This window comes from Anabrus simplex, chromosome 5 (genome assembly GCF_040414725.1).
Source record: "Anabrus simplex isolate iqAnaSimp1 chromosome 5, ASM4041472v1, whole genome shotgun sequence".
In the NCBI taxonomy this organism is placed as follows: Eukaryota; Metazoa; Arthropoda; class Insecta; order Orthoptera; family Tettigoniidae; genus Anabrus; species Anabrus simplex.
In genome coordinates this window covers 128,773,932-128,782,948 of record NC_090269.1, presented here as the reverse complement: position 1 = coordinate 128,782,948, position 9,017 = coordinate 128,773,932, and the positions used below count along the sequence as shown (strand labels likewise).

The window sequence follows — 9,017 nt, the reverse complement described above, 5'->3', positions numbered from 1 at the left end:
ATCAATCAATCAATCAATCAATCAATCAATCAATCAATCAATCAATCAATCAATCAATCAATCAATCAATCAATCAATCAATCAATCAATCAATCAATCAATCAATCAATCAATCAATCAATCAATCAATCATTCAATCAATCAATCAATCAATCAGTCAATCAATCAATCAATCAATCAATCCTGATCTACATTTAGAGCAGTCGGCCAGGTGACAGATTCCCTACCTGTTGTTTTCCTAGCCTTTTCTTAAATAATTTCAAAGAAATTTGAAATGTATTGAACATCTCCCTTTGTAAGTTATTCCAATCCCTAACTCCCCTTCCTATAAACGAATATTTGCCCCAATTTATCCTCTTGAATTAAAAAATGTGGAACGCTTCACGATTTTGCCTGTCATCCTTGTGCAGGGGCCATGCTAATCTTCTCTGTATAGTTCCAATTTTAGTATATGCATCGCCAAAGTGACCATTACCGAGTCAGGGGATATACTCACATTATTTATAAAATTAGAAATAAGACATGGAAATGTTCTGTAAGTGGGCAGAAATGCCTGTTTGAACAATCAATCAATCAATCAAATAAATAAATAAATAAATAAATAAATAAATAAATAAATAAATAAATAAATAAATAAATAAATAAATAAATAATCAGTAGTCTACCTACCAACTGCTCCAGGATTAGACTCCGTGAGCGCCTCACCAACTAAGTTACGGAGCCGGTAAAACTTGTTTCTTCTGCTGGCTGTGAGTGAACGCATCGGACACTGAACTTCAGTCACTCTTGTCAGAAACTTCCGAAGAAGAGTAAAAACTTCAATAAACGGACTGGGCTGTGTGTGTAAAGAATTTTAACGAATTCCCTTCCTGACTAGCGCTTATGTTTATCAAAACCGAAGGCCAGAAAACTTGATCCTTCTTTCAGTCTGGAACAGGAAAAGTATATTCCGCGACTCATAATCTCAGTTTTCGGCAAACAAAATCAAGATGCAGGTAAGCGCCATTACATCGAGATGCTGTAACATACATTATCATAGATCTAGGATTAGACTGCAATGTACTGTAAATCGCTATCGATAAGCTCAATAATATGTGCTCTCTGATTTTTTCCAGAGCCATGGACACTGTCTGCCTCAGAAAGAATAAAAACAGGCGTATTTCCATTGTATTTGCGACTAACAGACTTCACTCAGCGCTGCCGTACTAGTTTTATGAATCCTTCTCAAAAACTACAATTTCTAAAAGTATCTGCTTTTGAATATCTCAAAAAACGGCACAATCTGGATGTGTTGGCGACCACAGGGCCCTTAGCTGAGTCCTGCCATTGCTTCCACTTACTTGTGCCAGGCTCCTCACTTCCATCTGTCTCATCCGACCTCCCTTGGTCAACCCTTGTTCTTTCCCGACTCCGACGGCATTAGGTATCGAGGCCTAGGGAGTCTTTCATTTTCACGCCCTTTGTGGCCCTTGCCTGTTTTTAGCCGACACGTTCATTTTTCGAAGTGTTAGATCCCTTCCATTTTTTTCTCTCTGATTAGTGTTATATAGAGGATGGTTGCCTCGTTGTACTTCCTCTTAAAATAATAATCACCACCACCACCACTACGCAGAACCATTATTGAAGAGAAGAGCATACTCGATCAACAATTGTCATTCTTCGAAGTTCAGAGGAAGGCTTCGTTATTGGTTTTAAGATCATCTGGTCCAGAAATCGGAGGATTTCGGGACGTTATCCCCCGTTATATTGCTGCATCCATGACTTTCATGAAGAAAGAAGTAATAGATATGGATATTTCTCATACTTGTATCATGTCCAGGTAAGTTCCATTCGCTTTTGAGTTAACAAGCCATCGTGTGGGTATTAACCAGTCTAACCAGTCGAACCGTTATTCCATTATAAACTTTAATTAATGCATACTCACTTTTAATTTGAATGCCAGTATTCATTACACGATTTGTTCAAACTGCCTTCAATACAACGTTATTTTGAAACTTAAGAGGTGGAGTTGGAGGACAGCTTCTCCAAGAAATAAGAGAGATAAAGAGATAAAAAGTGTATGATACATGATATCATTATCGCTAAGGCTAGCTCCTTATTTCATAGTCAGGCTGAGCAGGGGCTGAAACTCAAAGAGTTAATTTGATCTGTTACTTGGAAGATTAGAAGATGTACAAATCGCTAACTCATACAGTAGTCTTTTAAAGCCTCAGCTCAATGCTTGAGTTGAAGTAAGTTTCGCGTTAAAAAAGCATCGCGGGAAGTGTTCCCAGATCTATGTTATAGGCTAGATTCTTGTTAAATACAAGCTTTATTGAAAATCCACATCCTGTTCCCAGTCATTCGACCGGGTCAGGAATGGAATGAGTGAAATCCCCACCTAGCGGCCAGGATAGGAATTGTGCCGGCTGCCGAAGCCTGTCGCACACGTCTGGGGCAACGATTAATGAATGGCAGATTAAATAAAATGATATTGGATTGTGTTGCTGGAATGAAATATGACGGGGAAAACCGGAGTACCCGGAGAAAAACCTGTGCCGCCTCCGCTTTGTCCATCACAAATCTCACATGGAGTGACCGGGATTTGAACCACGAAACCCATCGGTAAGAGGCCGGCGCGCTGCCGCCTGAGCCACGGAGGCTCCACAAGCCTTAATACTACATATTCAGACAACACACCACACTACCAAGCACCACAGAAACACGCAATAGTGATTACATCCCTCCATAGAGGCTTGGCGTCAGGAAGGGCATACGGCCGTAAAACAGGGCCAAGTCCACATGTGTGACGCAGTTCGCACCCGCCACCCCACAGGTGTGGAAAAAAGCGGTAGAAAAGAAGAAATAATGCTGAGTCCACAGCCCCCAGGCTGTCTGGACCCCCAAGAACTCCACTCGCTTGACCTGAAGTTCCTTCTAAGTACAGTGAAAATGAAAACCTACAACCTGTTTTCCAGTCATTGACCGGGTCAGGGATGGAGTGATAGAACGAAGCCCCCATTTTGCGACGAGGATAGGAATTGTGTCGGCTTCCGAGGCCTGTCGCACTCCCGCACTCCTCTCGGGCAATGGTTAATGACTGACAGATGCAATGAAATGATAGTGGAGAGTGTTGCTGGAATTAAAGATGACAAGGAAAACCGGAGTACCCGGAGAAAAACCTATCCCGCCTCCGCTTTGTCCAGCACAAATCTCACATGGAGTGACCGGGATTTGAGCCACGGAACCCATAGGTGAGAGGCCGACGCTCTGCCGTCTGAGCCACGGAGGCTTTCCTTCTAAGTACAGTGACTTGATGGTGGAGGTATCTTGACAAAATATGTAACGCACCCCCACCACCATGTCGGAAGTGTTGTCAAATGTTGGCGCCTCACAGGACCTAAACCATGCATTTCTGGACATGCCCCCTTCTCCCTTGATAGACTATACAGGGCAGTAGCAGAACTGTATAGACAAAAATAATCAGGTATGCTCTTCGTGATATGCTAAGAACAATGGTGCCAATCGGATTGGCGGAGGACATTTTTGTTTTCGAGAAAATGAGGTTACTTTTTTACTTCCGCGCGCGCGATTCAAATTGACGAACTCGCCGCATTTGCTATGCCACAGCGCAGGCCGCAGCCGTGCTTCAGAGATGAGAAGGACAGGGAGGGGAAGTGGGGTGTGTTGTGGAGACAGAGATAGTGCTCCGCGTGTATGCACAAGTTTCCTCATTCGACTCGCACGGGATTGCCCTCGTCTCATAGGCAATATAGACAGTTCTCTTATTAAAATACACACAGAGTACAAGAACACACGGTATTTAAGGCACACTTGTCAGTAAAGGAATGAATCAGATCGTTTCTCTCGCAGTAACGTTATTTATTATTTAACATGCTTCAAGATGCAACGCTGCCGTCCCACAATTGTGTATTCCTTCACTCACAACACTGTAAATGGTGATGATGCTTGTTGTTTATAAAGGGGCCTAAGATCTAGGTCATCAGGCCCTAATGGTACGAAATGAGACGAAATGAAATGACAAATTAAAAGTCCAAAATCCTCCACTGACCAGAATTCAAAACGTGAGGACGAAGAATGAATGGATGGATATGAATTTAAAACAATCAGTGGATCCGACCCACAATGCCTCACATTCACAGAAGCTGGCGTAAAACAATAGTATTACTAACCAAGGGACTGCTTCTATAGCATAATACTGAACCGATGATACTTGTAGCCTAAAGGGGTCCAAACTGCAAGTCATCGGCTCCTCATAATGGTACTTATCGCTAGGAAAGTAGAACCATGGTATTTGTAATGTTGCGGTACTAATAAAAAATAGCGTAGATTCGCGGCATTCCACACATTATGGAAATACTCACAGGTAATTAAATTCGCACATATAATACAGACCTATGGTATTTCGCACATTGCGGCGCCATTTACAGACAACGCAAACCTGTGGTGTTCATCATATAAGTGCACTAACCAGAGAGACTCGCGCTATCCCGTGGTGTTCTTCATATAGTGGGTACTAATCATAATCAAGCCAGAACCATGGTGTCGCTCACATATTGGTAGTAATCACAGGTACTGTAAAAGCCGGCAACGCACTCTGCTGCTACTAATCACAAACCTATTTGGTACGTAACATGTGGTACTACGCACAAGTAAAACGGACCCATGGTGTTCTCAGCGTGATGATACTAATTACAAGTAGTCTCACGCTTCTAATTCGATCTCCCCTTTTAGTCTCATCTTACGACAGGCAGGGAATACAGTGGGTGTATTCTTCGTCTGCGTCCCCAACCGACAGGCGTCATTGTAAATGGAATGAAATTCTGAGCAAAGGAAACAATACGCTCAATGGTTCGATTACAATAGCTGTTCAATATGCCATTCCCCTCCCCACTACTCATACTCAGTGCAGAGCTCACAACGATGTAGTGGTGACTTTTGGACTCTGTTCAGGATGTGTGGTGTTTTGCGAACGATCTAGAAACCTGCCTGTAGTTTTGGTACAAGTTTATCTTCTCCTTGTAAGGGTTTCGCATAGTAGTCAGTTTATACAGAACAAACTGTACACTTCCTACTGGGACTGGGAAGTGACTATGCGAAACGAACGAGAATCTTGTGTGTTCGCACCCAGCACTTCCTCTGTCTCTCACTTCCCACTTCCCCTCCCTTCCCTTCACTCCTCTGACGCCAGCAACAGGCAGGCAGCTACTGGCTGTTTGGCATAGCAAACACTGCGAGTTCGTCAATTTGAATCGCGCACTCGGAACTAACAAAGTAGACTCATTTTCTCAAAAAGAAAAAAAAAATATTGCGCTAATCCGATTGCACAATCATTCTTAAGACGAAGAGCATCCCTGATGTTTTAGTCGGTACATTTTTGATACATCCTGTATAATCTGTTTGCTATACTACCCAACATACTAAGAGTTGTCAAAGTTATTTCAAATCACCCTGTACACGGCTCTGTTCACTAAGAATGCCTATATGTAAAGTTTGTGTTTTGCAAAAGGGGGAGGTTGGAGATTTTTAAACTTTTTTCTTTTAGGAGTGGGTAATTGCTGCGACCTAATTTTCACCCTGCTTCATCATTTCTTGAACGCGAGGAGAGGCGAGCGTGCAAACCAGGTTCATAGAGATATCGCCCCGTTAGCACGCAGCAGAGCAGATACGGAAATGGGGATGTTCTTTCTATTAGGGCCATAAACAAAAGAACAGATCCATTCTATTCTGAATGAGGGGGTGGTCTACAAACTTGACGAATTAATAATAGATTATTCTAGGGGAAATTGTGACAAAATGTTCCAATGAACGTTTTATTATATAGTGAACAACAGTATAGGCTGAACTAAAGTATTACATTTTTGGACAATTACTTCTTCTTCTTCTTCTTAAAACGATAGGGTGTATCAGAACTATACCGACAAATAAAAATCAGGATGTCCTTCGGTGTTACGGTAAGAACGACGGTACAATCGCGATCACAAGAATTCCGGGTAAAAAGTCACATGTGTTAGTCTTCCAGGAGGTGCGGCTTGCCACGTTGCGCACTCAGAGGCCACTCCCAACTCTATTTTTTCGGGAACTGATTAAGATGTTTCTATGGTTAAACATTCCTAATCAAGGAAAACAATTCATTAACTGTAATTTAATTGCGGTGAAGTGTGCACGATGTAATCCCACCCCAATATATGGCTTTTAATTGTTTGATCAGCGCTGACAATAACTTCATAGGAACGGTTTTCCAAACGCCCTTGCGTCTCTGATAATCATAATTATTTAATGCCAGGTTATTTTTACTTTAGTAGTAGTAGTAGTAGTAGTAGTAGTAGTAGTAGTAGTAGTATCTAACAGGTCCTATATTGACGAAAATAAGGGTCATTTTTTCTTACAGTGGTTGAGCGCGATGCCATTTGATAATGAAGTCATAGTCGAGACCGCTAACATTTAAGTCAGACCTCGCACACAAGAATTAAAAAGATGCAGATGATGATGCTTGTTGTTTAAAGGGGCCTAATATCGAGGTCATCGGCCCCTAATGGCACGAAATGAGACGAAATGTAATAACAAATTAAAAGTCCAAAATCCTCCACTGAACAGAATTCACAACGTGAGGACGAAGAATGAATGGATGGATATGAATTTGAAACAATCAGTGGATCCGACCCGCAATGCCTCACATTCACAGAAACTGACGTAAAACAATAGTATTACTGACCAAGGGACTGCTTCTATAGCATAATACTGAATCGATGATGCTTGTAATCTAAAGAAGTCCAAAGTCCAAGCCATCGGCCTCTCATAATGGTACTTATCTCTAGAAAAGTAGAACCATGGTATTGGTCTTGTTGCGATAGTAATCAAAAGTAGCGTAGACTCGCGGTATTCCACACGTTATGGTACTACTCACACGTAATGAAATTCGCACAGGTAGTACAGACCTATGGGGTTTCGCACACTGCGGTGCCATTTACAGGCAACGCAAACCTATGGTGTTCATCACATAAGTGTACTAACCCCAGGGACTCATACTATTCCGTGGTGTTCCACATATAGTGGGTACTAATCATAAGCAAGCCAGAACCATGGTGTCGCTCACCAACGGTGTCGCTCGTATAGTTGTACTAATCACAGGTATTGTAAAAGCCGCACGGTGCTCCTGCGTGCTACTATCACAAAGCTATTTGGTACCTAACATATGGTACTACGTGCAGGTAAAAGCGACCCATGGTGTTCCCCGCGTGGTGGTACTAATTACAAGTAGTTTCATGGCTCTAATACAATCATCCCTTGGCCGCCCCTTTTAGTCTCCTCTTACGACAGGCAGGGGTACCGTGGTTTATTCTTCGTCTGCGTCCCCCACTCACAGGGGGTAGAATTACACAGAAACTGGAGAATTTGACCCTCAATGAGCTGGCATACACATTAGGCCCTACGTCTATTGCCTTGAAGGAGACGTGTGGTTCCTCCTTTTACTCCCCTCTCCCTTCATTGTCGAGCCAGTGGGACGTGAGGGCAGGAGGGGAAGCAAGTACCTTCCCCTCCACGTGTGTTTCGTTCATGCTAGATATCCTCGTTTCCGTTCTCTCCACCTCCCCTCACTCTTCAGATGTGTGCATGTGTTAACAAGTCTAATGGATGCGACCAATGAGAGAGAGTGTGTAAGCAGGTACTGGGTGGTTCTGAGGGCTGTAATGAACATTTCTGGCCACGAGATACTAAGATTTCGAGTGTACAATCGGACTGGCGTTCTCTTCTCTGAAGCACGGCAGCGACTTATGCTCTGGCATAGCAAATACGGTGAGTTCGTCAATTTGAACCACGCACCTGGAAGTAAAAAAAACCTCATTTTATAAAAAAAATGTTCCCCGCCAATCCGATTGCACTATTGTTCTTAAAATAAGACGGTCGATTTTCTTCATTTTTGTCTTAACTTAAAGGTATTCATGCACAACATTTGTCATTAGGTACTATAAATCACCCAACTTCCACCTTCTTCAAATTATTTCATTTTTTCAATTTTTTGTATATTTGAAGCAATCATATCTTTGGTTCTAATTGAGGTACGGAGTTCGTTTTGGCCTAAGAACACTCAGTGGATCAAGCTATTTAATTTCAGCTCTTTTCAAATTAGTTCATTCTGAGCAAAGCTATGAGTGCACATTCAATTTGACGTCTCATTTCTTAAACATTTTTTCTCATTGAACCAATCATATCTTTCGTTCTAATTGAGGTACGCAGTTCGTTTTGGTCTAAAACCGCTCAGTCGATCAAGCGATACTTTTGAGGCAATAAATACTTACATTGGTAGATTATGAGAATACTTATGAGTACATTTGTCTCCATGACGAAGATCCTTGAAGGACGTTTAAACAGTTCGGCGCGTAGTGTTGTTCCAAGGAACGTTTAATTCAATTTCTATGTGTAATGTATTTTCAAGTGTTTTGTTGACATAATATTACATTCTATTACCACAGCAGATCATGTGCTTTATTTAATTAACTCGAAACTTTGCAAATACATCCGTGAGGATAGTAACGAACAACATCATACTTTGTACATTGCGGGCGGAGCCAGCGGGAAACTGCTAGTATACATTAAATTACTTACTGGTCGAGGAGGAAAAAGGAACGTGTCCCTATGACATTAACGCTAGAGACTGAGCTACTCAGCCCGGCTAATGGTAAAATCCTATTTACGGTTGTGATTATCGAAATCGAACGAATTCCTACAATCATATTTTCTAGTTAGTAAATCGAGAACCTCGAATACACTCCCAATTAATATTCGGCACTTGACTTCCTTTCATACATTCAAAGTCGAAAGTATATCCTTGGCACATAAAACTGTATTGGTGAGTCAGTGTGTATATATGTTGTTTCAATAGGTTTACTATTATCTATTATGCACTTCAATTATTATTATTATTATTATTATTATTATTATTATTATTATTATTATTATTGTACCGGGCGGTACACCTCCACGCCGCTAATTCAAAAGGTGCGCCAGTTGAAACT

General features: G+C 41.7%; 1 non-coding gene across 1 annotated transcript; it reads right to left on the bottom strand.

Moving 5' to 3' along the window:
• Positions 1–365: 365 nt before the first annotated feature.
• Positions 366–469, bottom strand: LOC136875154 (U6 spliceosomal RNA). The gene has a single exon (XR_010860397.2). It is a non-coding gene; the product is annotated as a U6 spliceosomal RNA (small nuclear RNA).
• Between the last annotated feature and the right edge of the window lie 8,548 nt (positions 470–9,017).